The following is a 13,702-nucleotide window of genomic DNA, read 5'->3' as shown; positions in this document are numbered from 1 at the left end:
TGTATCTCCCCCAAATGCATGTGTTGAAACCAGAATCCCTAGGGTGATGATATTAGCAGCCAATTATACACAGAAAGTGGAGCCTTTAAAAGTTAGATTTACTTTCTCAGTCACTTTAGAGAGCTCTCTCATTCACTCTTCCACTTAAGGACACAGTGATATCAAGAAAATCTGAGAACCAAATGTCTCAGCTTCATGAGGCACTAATTCTTCCAATGACCTGCCTTGAAATTTTCAATCTCCAGAATGATGAGAATTAAGTATATTTCATCCACCCAATCTGTGTTGTTGTTAAATTATGTTGAGTGCAATGAGGTATATCTAGTCACTCTCTCTACAAACTCATTCATCCTGAGATATTACTTTGATTAAGGAAGACCATGAGTTTCTTCCCTGTGAGTCAGAGATGTGAAGATTTTCACCATCCCAACTCAAGGGACTGTGGCATATTTCTGAGACACAGACCTGTGGGAGCATGTGTGTTCACACAGAGTGTCAGTCCCAGCTTAAGGAGACCCAGGATTATTCTTTGCCATACCTGTGAATCCTGGCCACTTCAGAGATAAAGCACTTTCAATGTTTGTACAAAAATAAGTTTCAGATCTGCTATTGCATGTCTTCTTCTTTAGTCTTCCTCTCACTTTTCTTTCTCTCCACAACCCCCTCTTCTCTCCTTTTCTTCTCTCCTATCATCTTTATTATGTCATCTCCATATAATCTTTCTGTTGCTATATTTATATCATATGTATCATATATATCTATATCATATCTATCATTTCTCTATCTATCTATCATTTCTATATCTATCTATCTACCTGGTGTATTTATTTAAACTTCTGCTCCCATCTGTATCTCTGGCTACTATTTGGTGCTTGCTTTTCCATGATTTTAAGACCAGTCAAATCTCCCAGGTCCTAAAATCTGGAAATGAAGACGTTTCTCCTCTATATCATGGAAATCCCAAAGTCATTCCTGTTTTATTTTTTTAGCTCATCTCCTGTACCAACTTCTCATATCCAATATTGATACTGTAAGATTAATAGTGACCCAACAGGGAGGTATGTAAATTAAGTGGGAATTCAGATAGTAGGCATTCAAGTAAATTGCAATTGCCTTCTGGCATGTATCCTTGCATTTTGCTTCATAAATACAGATTCATTATAGCGTATGTCTATTTGATTGTTTTCATTTTTCATCTTAATAAGTCTTCAGCCACTTAGGATCCAGGGAGCTCTTTGCATTGGATGAATATGTTCCTTTCATGAATCAAAATGGTCATTTTACTCAAATCAAATACAGAGACAGCACACATTCTATTTCTTAACAATGTAAGTGGAGCCCACCTTTCCAGAAGGATAAGCCATATCATAGCGTCATGTATGTTGACTTGATGACAAATCAAAAAAGCAATGCTGAGATTTTATGCCACATGAGGCAGAAAGTAGAATAGTGACTTCCTCTGAGCAATCAAGAAAGCTGAGTTGATGTTTTTTCCCAAAAGGGTAGCACAAGTCTTGGCTGAAAATTTTTTCATCCTATAATAAAAGTGAGACCAACTGTTTCATGATTTTCTGTATCTTGTTTAAAAATGAAAAACAACCTTCAATTGAGGGAAATTCTACTTGACATCTTAAATCTGTTTTATGATTACATGTTTGTATAATACATAAGAATCAGAAGGACACATTGATATTGTTCTTATCCCACAGACTCTCTCCTACAAATCCACCTCATTTAAATTGCAATTACCTTCTGGCATGTATATTTGCATTTTGCTTCATAAATACAGATTCATTCTAGCTTTTATCTGTTCGATTATTTTCATCTTGCAGCTTCATAAGTCTTAAGCCATATAGGAAATAAAAGGCAGAGCTACTGCATGGAATCACTGAGCTACCTAGAAGCCTGCCACATCACTCCAGTTGCTTCTCACTCTTTGGTGACATCTGCTTCATTGTGGAGATGTCCTTACAATTATCTGCATAATTCTCAAAAATAGAGCATCTTTTGGTCTCCCACATCCAGACCTTCTGAAAATTACCCTGTTAATATAATATACCTTGAGTATCAGTTAATCTTCTAGGTAAATCATACGACTTGACTCAGACCATAAAATTAACAATTAAAGTGGCAGAAGAAGTTACTAACTTACATAAGAAATTAACAGGCGGGCTAAGACTACAGCTCAGTTGGTAGAATACTTGTCTAGCACACATGGAAGCCCTAAGATCAATATCTAGCACTGCATTAATCAGGTATAGTGGTATGCACACCTGTAATTTCAAATTTTTGGAAGTGGAGGGAGTGAGAAGGATCAAAAGTTCAAGGTTATCCTCAGATATACAGAGAATTCAACACCAACCTTGGGTAGAGACCTGTTCTCAAAAAACGTACTTGCTAAAGTCAGGATTATTTTGCTCTGTGCCTTTATTATTTACAGAACAAACCCTTTAAACTCTGATGTGCTCTTACTCTCCTTCAACCTAAGGTGTGAAAGAAATCTCAGAACTGACACATAGTGTAGGAGACAATGAAAAATTCAAGTAATTATGAGGTATACATACAATGCATGATAAACAAACAAACCTAAAACCTGTCCTTGCAGAAACTAAGTGGAACTGGAGGACATTTTAAGTGCAATTAACAAATACATAAAGAAAAAAAAAAACTGTGTTCTCACGTAAGCATGGAAGCTGAAAAGAAGATCTGGTCAGAGTAGACAAGGGAGTGGTGGTGGGAAGGAGATCATTTATAGGTGGATGAGATATGCAAACACACAGTATTAGGGTAAGGACTGGTGTTCTGTGGCCCAACAGCAAGTCAGGCTCACCATGACCTCTGCAACACTTACAAGGAACTGAGGAAGAAGTTTAAGACTCCTCAAAACAAAGGAATATAAAAGCCCGAGGGCTTGGGAATGCTAAGCACCTTGAAGTGATTATTGTACAAGCTGCCTGGACTGAATTTCTGCCCCAGGTCCCTACAAACACAAATGAGAACCTAGATGTGAACTGTAAATCCCGTGTGCTGTCAGGACAGGTAGAAAAGAAGAATGCTGGCTGCCTTCCTCTTTTGTTAAAGACTAATACAAACTATCCATAAGCTCTTCTACTATGCCTTGTTCAATAAATATGCATTCGTGTTATATGCATATACATGCATATAATTACTGCTGTATTTCCAAGGTTGAACACAATGCATTTAAATGTAACTAGTATATAAATTAAGGTCACTACATTGAGTCCCTTAGAAATAATCTCTGAATACACGCAGCCTGTTGGGAAATGCCCTTATGGAGCCACTTTTCCTCCAGGGAGAACAGCATGGGGTAGATAATTGGCAGCCTGTCCCTAGTTTGCAAATGCATCTTCACCAGCCATGCCAGGAACTCTGGATATCACATTTCACTCATCTCAAATGAAAGCAAGGGTGTGGCCATCTGGCCATGTGCTTTTAGCACTCATCAGGATGTAGCTCAGAGCCATCAGCAGCCTGCATTGCCCATGTCTATAAGACGAGTGAGCCAGCCTTGAAGGGGGAACCTGGTCATGTATTTCAGAGAGAGATTCATGGCACTTTCAGGAGTTTTTGAATAAATGAAATGTCAAACAATCTGCACAAAGTCATAGAGCTTTAGCCTAAAATCAAGTTTAATGATAAGTGGGGGAAAATAGGAGTTCTCCTTAAGGGAAAGGGATGTCAGACTATCCGGGAGCCACATTCCACCCTCCGGTGGTGGCCATTTCATGACACCTTGTATTTCTACTTCTGTGCCTTGTGCTTGCTGCTAGCCATATACTTTCACTGGCACCAATACCTAAACCTGTGCAGTGACTACATCCTTCCAGTAACTTTGAGAAAAATACAGATTGTTATTCCTGTTTTGAAGCATTTTTGAAAATGAAGAAGCTATGTTTCAATTTTACACTGAGTCTCTAAAGTAAAGGACACACATTGAATGGGCAGAAAAGGGCTGGTTCCCAGGCCCCATCCTCTCACCACTTCCTTTTATCTCTTAAGTACCTGGCATTTTCTCACTGAATCAGAATAAAAAAACCACAAATGGAAATGTGAGTGTTCGTTCTATGATGCTGTGCCATTAAGAAGACAGCTTGTAAGGAAAGAAAACAAGGTGCTCTCTCAATTTCTTAATATGCTGACTTAAGAGCAGCTGGGATGTGGCCATCTTGACTTGAAGCAGCTGTTTTACAGTGGGCTCTGAGCCCTTCTTAATAAAGCATGGTTTCCTTAAATCAACATAAAGTTCTGCTTAGTTTCAGGTTGAGCTCAGCTCATAGTTGTCCCTAAAATGTTCTCATTTTCTTAAACAATCTTTTGGTTAAAGCAGAAAATAAAAACAACCATGGGTACCATGTTAAGAATGAGATAGGCTAGGCAGGGCATTGTGGGCTTAAGAGCATTTTGTTTTTGAACAGGAGCATTCATTAAGATAAAAATCACTGTTCATTCTCTCTCTCTCCCTCTATCACTGTTCATTCTCTCTCTCTCTCTCCCTCTCTCTCTATTTCTGCCTCCTCCTTTTACTTTTTTTCCAGTCTCCAGTCCTCTCCCCTTAAGAGAAACATCACCCTTAGCTTCTGAACTGACGTGACTCTTCCTTGGATTTTTAGAATGGTTTAATGAATATTTCCCTCCCAGAAATATAAGGGGAGTATCGCTAAGCCACGGATTTACCAGACAGTTTCTGTCTAGTTGGTCTGTGACTCACAGGCTTCAATAAATTGACTTAGCTCATCAATCCTTTCTTGGGATCCAAGAACAAACCTTGTGGTTCTTTCTAGCTGAGTTTATTGTGTGTAGTTATCTACAAAGTCATCACTCCTTCAACTGTAGTATTGCACAAGTGCTGGAGAGAATACAAATAAACAAAGTTCCAGGCTTATTGCCAAGATAGTGTGACAATCGCAGGCCATCACCAAGAGCAACAGCTCTCCTCCATGCCTGGGAATCTTCTGTGAGAGGGTAACACAGAGGCACCTTTATTTTCCTGATTTTAGCTCCTGGCCAATGTCCAAAGGGGAAAGAATACCAAACAGAATGGCTTACACAATCACTGCCTTGTGCTAGTCAACAGCAATATATATCCAGGTTTTTCAACAGCCTTGTGGCCAGTGGTATCAAACTACCATGTATAATCTGTTGAAGTCACTTTTTGAATCCTACTGAGCAGAACTATAGGACGGGTAAGCCTGGCTGCAAGAGGAAGCAGCAAACTAGCCAGCACGCAGCTCAACTCATGGGGAGCTGCATCAAAAGCTGCCTTGCAAACCTGACTGTGGGAAAGAAACTCAGAAACCTCTCTGCACAAAATGACAAATATCATTCCTGCCTTGGAGAATTATCTACAAAACATGATGTATATCAAGCAACAACGGGGAGGAGGATTTATAGGAGAGGCAGACAGATGGCAGCAGCTGACAAGGTGGCCAAGCATCCGAAGCTACTGTATCCAGGCAGGCATCCCACATCACAGCAGGAGGAGGTGGCAATGACTCACACTGGCCTACTGTTTCCAAAGCCTTGTATTCCTAGGCTAATGGCTGTTGCTGCAAGTTGTGAGTAAATTATCACTAATCAGGTAGTACGATCTGGCTGGAATTGTGGCTCTCCACCCTCCCCTCACCCCCAGAGCCATTACTTCTAAATGTTGGTGCTTACTCTCTGTGTGTCTTCTTGTACATACAATAGATACAAGATTTGTTTATTGCTCCGGCATCTAAGAGGGAGAGGAGCTCTTACAGGATCATCACAAGTATCACCTGAGCAAACTGAGAGTGAAAGGCCTATTCTGGTCCCAGCAGTGAAGTGAGTTTTGCAGGGGAGTCAGCCGTGGGAGATCAGAAGGTACAGGTGAATTCTGAGGCATGCCTGAGAGCTGCTGATTAAGAGTGGAGTTTGTTTTTTTTTTTTTTTTTTTTTTTTTTGGGGGGGGGGCTACCTACTCAGCAGCTGTGATAGAGTGATATGGCTGGATATAGAGGCATGTGAGACCCAAACACCTGAGTACAGTCATTTGTGGAGACAACATTTTTCTTTCTAGGAAGAGTAAAAAGAATGTGTGTGTGTGTGTGTGTGTACATACATACACATATGTCTAGATATATGTATGTATTTATTCTGTACCTTCAAGCAGCTCTTGAGGGAGAAGAGAATGGTAATTTTTGTGAGTTGAATCAAGAGGCATCCTTATAAGGAAAGTTCTCTGAGAAGAAGAGGTTTTGCTCCCACTGCAGGGCCCTCCAGCCTTCCTGTTTCACTGAAGATGGCTTAAGGAGAAACTATGATGCTGCAAGAAAACTTGTGATGCCAGAGTCAAGTTGGAGGCTCAGAAAGGGCTGCATTCTATCAAGGGTCATAGAATCTTCTTCTGCCTTGTGTTTTCACCATAGAGACATGGGTACAGTACCAGCTCTGAGTCACAGGACAGAGAAGCTCTCAAAGGACTCCCAAGAGGACCCCAAAGTCAACAGGAAGATTAAAATAGCTCTGTATATCAGGCATTAAAAAGATTCCAGCTTTTAGCCAGATTAAAGTGAAATCATGAAAAATGCAACCCAGTAGTCTCTCATGGTGACTTCTCCCCAGTCCCTACTTCTGGATAGATCCAGCATTCAAGCAAACACTACAGGCCTAGAAAAATCAATTAAACCAAAAGGATTTTTTTTTTTTAGCAAAAGGAAGGGAGTCTGAAATTAAGAAAGCAGGGGAAGAGAGAGATGAGGGTGAGAGGAAAGAGAGATTTAGAGAATTCAGTTAGTATCAAAGCACATATGAAAAACAGTTACGGGTACTTACGGTATTTCAGGAGTTTACCCCAAATGGCCAGGCCAGGATTGGCGTGTTAGTGTTGGGATGAAAAGCAAATATGCAGATAGTATGCTGAACAGAGGGACTTAAAGAAATCTATAGGAGACACTTTAAGGAGAACCAAAAAGAAGCACTTAGTCTCTGTCCTTCAGCTAACAGGGAGAAAGTTTCTGCTGGCTCCATAAATTAAACACCATCAAGGCAGTAGTCTTGCTCTCAGAGTGTGAGACTAGAGTATTCCCACCTTGAAATACAAGATAACTTGTCTTAAAAGATGGAAGAGCCAGGATAAGATAGCCAAGTAGAGAAAGGGGAAGTGAGCTGAAGAAAGGTATAGAGTATCATAAAGATGAACACTACAAATCCATAACATGCCCAGACAAGATTAAGGCAGCTTAGGATACACAAAGCAGGGAAGGAAAGGTCAGAAATCTCACGGGCTCATCATATGCAGTTTGTATATGGTGTGTCTTTCTTCCTCAAAACACAAAAATATAAACAAAATAAGATTAAACATTTGTGCTTATACATATAGACAGGGAGGAGTAGTAATATTAGGTTGAAAAAAAGGAAGAGAAGAAAAAAGAACAGGAGGAGGAGGAAAAAGGAGAGAAAGAGGTGAAGGAGAAGAGGCAGAGGAAGAAGAGGAAGTGGAGGAGGAGGAAGAAGGGGAGCAGAAGGAGAAAGAAAAGGATGAGGATCAGAAGGAGGAGGAAGAAAAGGAAAAGGAGGAAGAGGTAAAAGAAAAGGAGGGGGAAGGAAAGGGAGAGGAAGAGGAGGAAGAGAGGGAAGACAAGGAAACAGAAAGAGGAGGAAAAGAAGAGATTTTCACTGGGTACCTACAGCAAGTAATGTCCATTAAAAGATTTGAAACGTTGAAGAAAGAAAAACTAGAATTCTAAGTTCATTGAAATGAATTGTTAAAGGAAAAAAAATCTATTAAAAAAAAACTCACTTCTTGGAAAGAACTCTACAAGTTACTTTGGGAGAATAAATAGTGTACTAATGAGAACACTGGATCTGAAGAAGGGAGAGACGAGCTTCAGGCAAGGGAAACAGGGAAATTAAATATCTTGTCACTCCTGCTCTTTGTTCTTATGGTAAGTGCGTATAGCCAAGGCTTACCTTCTTAAGCATGTTTGAGCACGTATTGCAGCAGTGAGAATAATGTTGTCACTACCCTCTTCCTCCAGAAAGTTGAAAAGCTGAAACCCGTTACCCATTCAAAAATAGCTCTCCGATAGCTACAGCACCCTGAAGCTTGGTTAGGTAACAGGGTGCTCCTAAGTAGAGTTAAATTGGCTGAAAACGCATGCTGTAAGTGTTCAGGCATGCAAATGGATTTTTCCAAAGAGATGTTATTGGCATGTTAATGTGTAACAGGAAGCAAGCACATAACTATTTTGACAAATATCACAGAGGCTGTAGAAGTATTAGAAAGAAGAAACAAAGGCCAATTGCAGCAGAAAACAAATCACAACAGACTTGATCCAAGTTATCACTTTAGTTGCAAAAACAGCAAACACATGCATTAAAAGCTAGACGCTGTCGGTGTTTGGGAACAGCACCCAACAATGTGCTGTCTACGGTAATACAGGGAAAGGGAAGGAAAGAAGGGAAGAGGCTGTGCCCTGCGGGCAACCAAACCTGAGCCAAGCAGGCACATTAGCTCAGAAAACGCAGATTAAAAACAAGGAGAAACATTCTGGAACATGAGGGACTATCATAGAATGTAGCATACAATCCTACTTTTTGAGGTGTATGTCAAGAGAACGGAGTGATCTAGGAAACATCAAAATTCATGTCAAAAGGAGACAGAATTAAATGAAAAGGTGAACAGCCTCTCACTTGGTTGAATCCTCCAGTGTGTCTGATGTCTTAATAATTGCTATAAGAACCATGTTAGAAGACAGCAGACCTGAATATCAGCATGAGTTATGTCAATTTTTTTTTCTAAAATCACCCAAAGTATATTATCCGAAGAGAATGCAATTAAACTAAAAAACAAAAACAACGAAACAAACAAGCCAGTACTTACCTGGATAATTCTCAACTATATCAGAATAAAATAATCTATTTTTAGGTAAGGTGAGTACTGAGGAATTTTAAATTTCACAAGCTGTTGACATTTGTTTGAACAAAACAAATGTTAAACTACATTTCTTTACAAGATGTATGTGACAGAGAGAATTTATAGCATTACAAGCATATATTTATAAAGAGAAATATTTTCAAGCAGCTCGCTGAGCTTTCACCTTGGGAAATAATGAAGAAAGCAATTTGAGGGTAAAGCAAAGAGCAGAAAAATATATTAAATAAATCTATGAAATTGCAAACAGGAAAGCAATAGAAAAAAATCAACAAAACCAGGAGATGAATATTTGAAAAGATCAATAAAATTGATAAAACTCTAGACAGGCCTACTAGAAATAAAGGGGTAAAAGGAGAAATGTTTACCACCGGAAACAGAGGGACCATTTTCTCTTGACACATGGGACATACAGAATAGAACAATAGAATCTAGCTCATTTGACATATGTAGATAAATTTGAAAATTTAGATGAACGAGAATGATAATTTGAGGCACACATTAATGGAAGACACATTACCAAAACTTAAAGCCAAATAGACAATCCAGACAGGCCCATGCCCATTAAAGAAAATGAATTAGAAAAGATTAGCTTTCAAAAATAGAGGTTACCTGGCCTTCATGGCTTTATTGGTCAATTATCCAAATGTTTAGAAAGATTTTGTAAAAGTTCGTTTTCCATGTTTCTTCCAGAAAATAGAAATAATATATTCTGATGTAAGCTTTTTCCTCGTGACAACAGCAGGTGGAGGTACACATAGGAAGTAGATGAGTGCGGAATTCAGTAGACAGATGTGATTGTGTTACACAGGTATGGAGCACACCCACTGAGCACAAATGAGATATGTAACTTCTAATACTAGTGTCCTGTGTAGATTGAATCTAAAATTTAAAAGAAACCGAGTAATAACACTATTACTTGATAAAAGCACTTCCTGGGGGTTAAGGGTTAACGATGTCAACACTGCTTTGTGGCATTTACTGGAAGAGAATCTTGGGTGACTTGTGTCTTTTCATGGCTGCAGTGGTTGTTAACAGACAATTGAGAGCAGGAGCTTGGCTCGTGCACATGGCTTTAGATTAGCATTTGTGGCTTCAGTGTGAACTTGTGTCCAGAGTTATGTAGACACAGTTACACAAAGAAACTCTTAAGTGTGTGTATATGTCTGTGTGTGTGTGTGCTTATGAGGGAGTGCTGTGGCACACACATTGCCTCCATCAGCTGAGAGGGCTTGGATGCAGGGACAGGCCCAGCTTTCAGCATAGCTAACCGTGAGAGCTTGCTCTTTTATTCTATTCTGTAACTGGCAATGTCTTCTGTAATGAGAGTGGGCAGTGTTCCTTGGGTACGTCGCAGATTATGAAGCCTGAAGGATATCTACAGATCATGAAAAGCAAGGGAGTACTAAAATCTAGCCATCAGGAACTGAAAAAATGCTCTAGGGACAGACTAAAAGGTACAAGGTCCTCTGTAGCAAAAGCTGCACCTGTTTAGGATTGAGAAAGCTTTATAACTCCACTAATTACAGTTACAAGATTCCGTGATGAAAAACAACTCATAGAAGAGGGGAAAAAATCCCTGGATTTATGGTTCCAGGGGAATAAGGGTTCATCATGACAGGGTGGCATAGTAACAAGTGGCGGGGGTGACCGCAGGAGCAGCAAGTGGGGAGCTCCCATCTTTAACAGCACACAGGAGGCAGAGAAAATGAACCGGAAGTGAAGAACTCTCAGAGCCTGCCACCACTGACATTCTTCCTCCCTCACGGCCACACATCTCAAGCAGCATCCGCTACTGGGAATGGCACAGTCAAGTGCCTGAGACGATGAAGAAAATTTCTCATTCAAGCCTCCCCTGTAACTAACTATAAGTGTAGCAATGAGAGAATATTGTATAAGATATAAGGAAATTGTCTATTATTTAATTTTCTCACTGGTTAGTCATTGAAGGAGCATATAAATAGATAGGATGGGAAAATAAATTTCTGCCCAATGTATTTGTCGTCTTCTCCCAGGGAGCTGAAGTTAAGGACACACTTCTCACATTTCAGGTTTTTTTTATTGTTAATTAATTTATTTATCTTAATTTTATTTTTTAATTTATTTTCATATTTCAGTTTTTGTAGTGGCTTTCTCCTGAAGGACCCAGCACAGAAAGTTATAGAGGGAGAAACTTTAACATAGAAACTTGACAAAGGCTTTGTTGGCCGCAGAATCGAGTTCAGCATCAGCTGACGCAGGCTCTGTGGATTTTGCACATTTTGGCATCAGACAGCTGGAACAGCATTGTGGTTCAAGTGAAGAATCCAGGTGCAGAGCACAGGGCAGGGTTTCCCTGGAAGCCGCCCAAGCAAGCGCCTGCCCAACACCTGATGCTGCAGCTGCCAGGAATCAGCCCATAGTCTGTGAAAATGATTTATAGCGTCTTATTGAATCATCAAACCAGCATACACCTTAACACTCTACTGTTATTGCTAGAAAATCATCTCGTTCTGTGTCTCTCTCTGTATGAAGTTAGAACTTATAATGCCTAGAGACATTGACCGGAGCAAACTGTTGTGGGTTTGTGTTTTATAGTTACAGGTAATTTTATATTCCTCAAGCATAGAAACATTTGTGATATAGATATCCTAAGCAATATGTAACTTTTAAAAACTTGTTTAGCAAGACACTCATGTATGAAACTGTCTATTCAATACCTCTTTATTACCAACCTTATATTACGTTTTGCTTCTCTTTTATCCCCAGGAAGTCCAGAAAATGCCTTCTATAAACATTTGTTTTATAAATGACCAGCATGATTTAGGCACTGTAATGTCTACTGTCATTTTCAAATAGTGCTTGGCTCTTTAAAGTTAAGCATGTGGCCTACTACTGAAGAGATGCAAGGACATGCACACAAATGGTGTTCTCAGTTGTGCGTGTTGTCATAGAACACCCCGAGGAGTTGCTCAGTCTCGCTGCCTCTGTGCGCATTTACACCACCTGGGAAACAGTTACTCAGGCGGCTGAGTTGTGTGTACCCAGTGAGGTTCTGTTGAACTTTAGGTTTTATGTAATTAATAGTTCTTTTTTTCAAACTACCTTTTCATTCTTCTTCTTCTTCTTCTTCTTCTTCTTCTTCTTCTTCTTCTTCTTCTTCTTCTTCTTCTTCTTCTTCTTCTTCTTCCCACCTTCCCTCCCTCTTCTCCCCCTATGCCCCTCCCCTAGTCCACTGATAGGGGAGGACATCCTCCCCTTCCCTCTGACCCTAGCCTGTCAGGTCTCATCAAGACTGGCTGCATTGTCTTCCCCTGCCCATGAACAGCTCATTTCAGCTTGTGTCTACACCACTGCCTGGGTCATACTATCTAATATGTAAGTTTACTTTGTTGTTGTTTTGCGTGTGTGTGTGTGTGTGTGTGTGTATGTGTTTCTGTGTGTGTGTATATATATATATGTGTGTATAAACTGTGTGTATGTATGTCTGTCTGTGTGTTTCTGTCTCTATGTCTGTTTCTCTCTGTGTGTCTGTGTGCGTGTTTCTCTGAGAAAGAGAGAGAGAGAGAATAATGCCACATGTTTGCAGTTGAGCAGTGAGGCCAGAAGAGGGCATTTGAGCTCCTGAAGCTAGAGTTATAGGTAGCTTTGGGCTGCCCAAAGTGGATGATGAGAACAGAATACAGGTCCTCTGGAAGAGAAACAAGAACTTTTAACTGCTGAGCCATATCTCCAGCCTAGATCACACCATCTTACACACTACAGTATGTGTGTATTTGCAAATGTCTTTTCATAGCCTTGAAAACATGCTGTTTATAATAAGCTCCTTGTGTTGTCTGATCTCAGATTGCATGTCTGTGTCAGTCATGTAAGGATCAGTCTTATTAATCTTTCCAAGAGTCATGTTGTATGATATTAATGCTTGTAAGAGTCCAGTATATAACCTTGGAATGATTTAAGATGGCAAAAGGCCTCTGACAATAATGAGAAAAATATGTGCAAAATTGTAAGCAAAAGTTTAATTATTAGTACAGTTTTTATTTTGTATTTTTATTATTGAAATGGTTTTGAATAAAAAGAATATATCAGTTTCATTAGAGTTCTAAAATGTGTCAGACATTGCTCAGAAACATTCTTCCAGTATTATGCAAAAAGAAGACACACAGTTCATTTCAAGAGCTGCTATTTGGAGTGCACATTTATTATAAGAAAATGTCATCTGTAAACAGTGAGGGGCACATCAGTCCTAGTTACTTGGCAGTGGATGTGGTAGGAAGACCCCCAGGAAAGGTCTCAATGCTATACAATGATAATCCTCCTACCCACACACCTCACTCTGAAACATAAAACATCCATTATCCCTCAGTACATTTTTAAGCATGTGAGCTCATGGCCCCTCCCTCACAAGTTCTTGGTGTGACAGAGAAAATATGTAATTTTTCTTAGACAATTCCATTTTCTAAGCAAAACTCTTAGGTAAACAGACAAATTTCAATTTCAGAATCTAGTTTTTTTTTATCCTTTTAATCCTGCAAAATTATTTTGATTGTAAAAGAACATTCTATGGAGACTGGGTAGGAGAGGCAAAAGGTCTTGGATTCTTGGCTGCTGTTAGAGGAGCAGGTCAGCAATGAATATCACCCAAAAAGCCCGAGATCACCATATCTAAAGTTAATAGAGCAGAGAAAAAGCCGTTCATTTAACTGTGAGCACACTGCACCTGTTTTCTGAACTCATTGGAACACTCACTCCATATAGGCAGCCCTCAAAACCTGCCAGGCCGTTGTGGCAACTTCATCTTTCCTT

Source organism: Meriones unguiculatus, chromosome 4 (genome assembly GCF_030254825.1).
Source record: "Meriones unguiculatus strain TT.TT164.6M chromosome 4, Bangor_MerUng_6.1, whole genome shotgun sequence".
In the NCBI taxonomy this organism is placed as follows: domain Eukaryota; kingdom Metazoa; phylum Chordata; class Mammalia; order Rodentia; family Muridae; genus Meriones; species Meriones unguiculatus.
The sequence above is the reverse complement of the archived record's forward strand: the minus strand, read 5'-3'. Positions refer to the sequence as shown.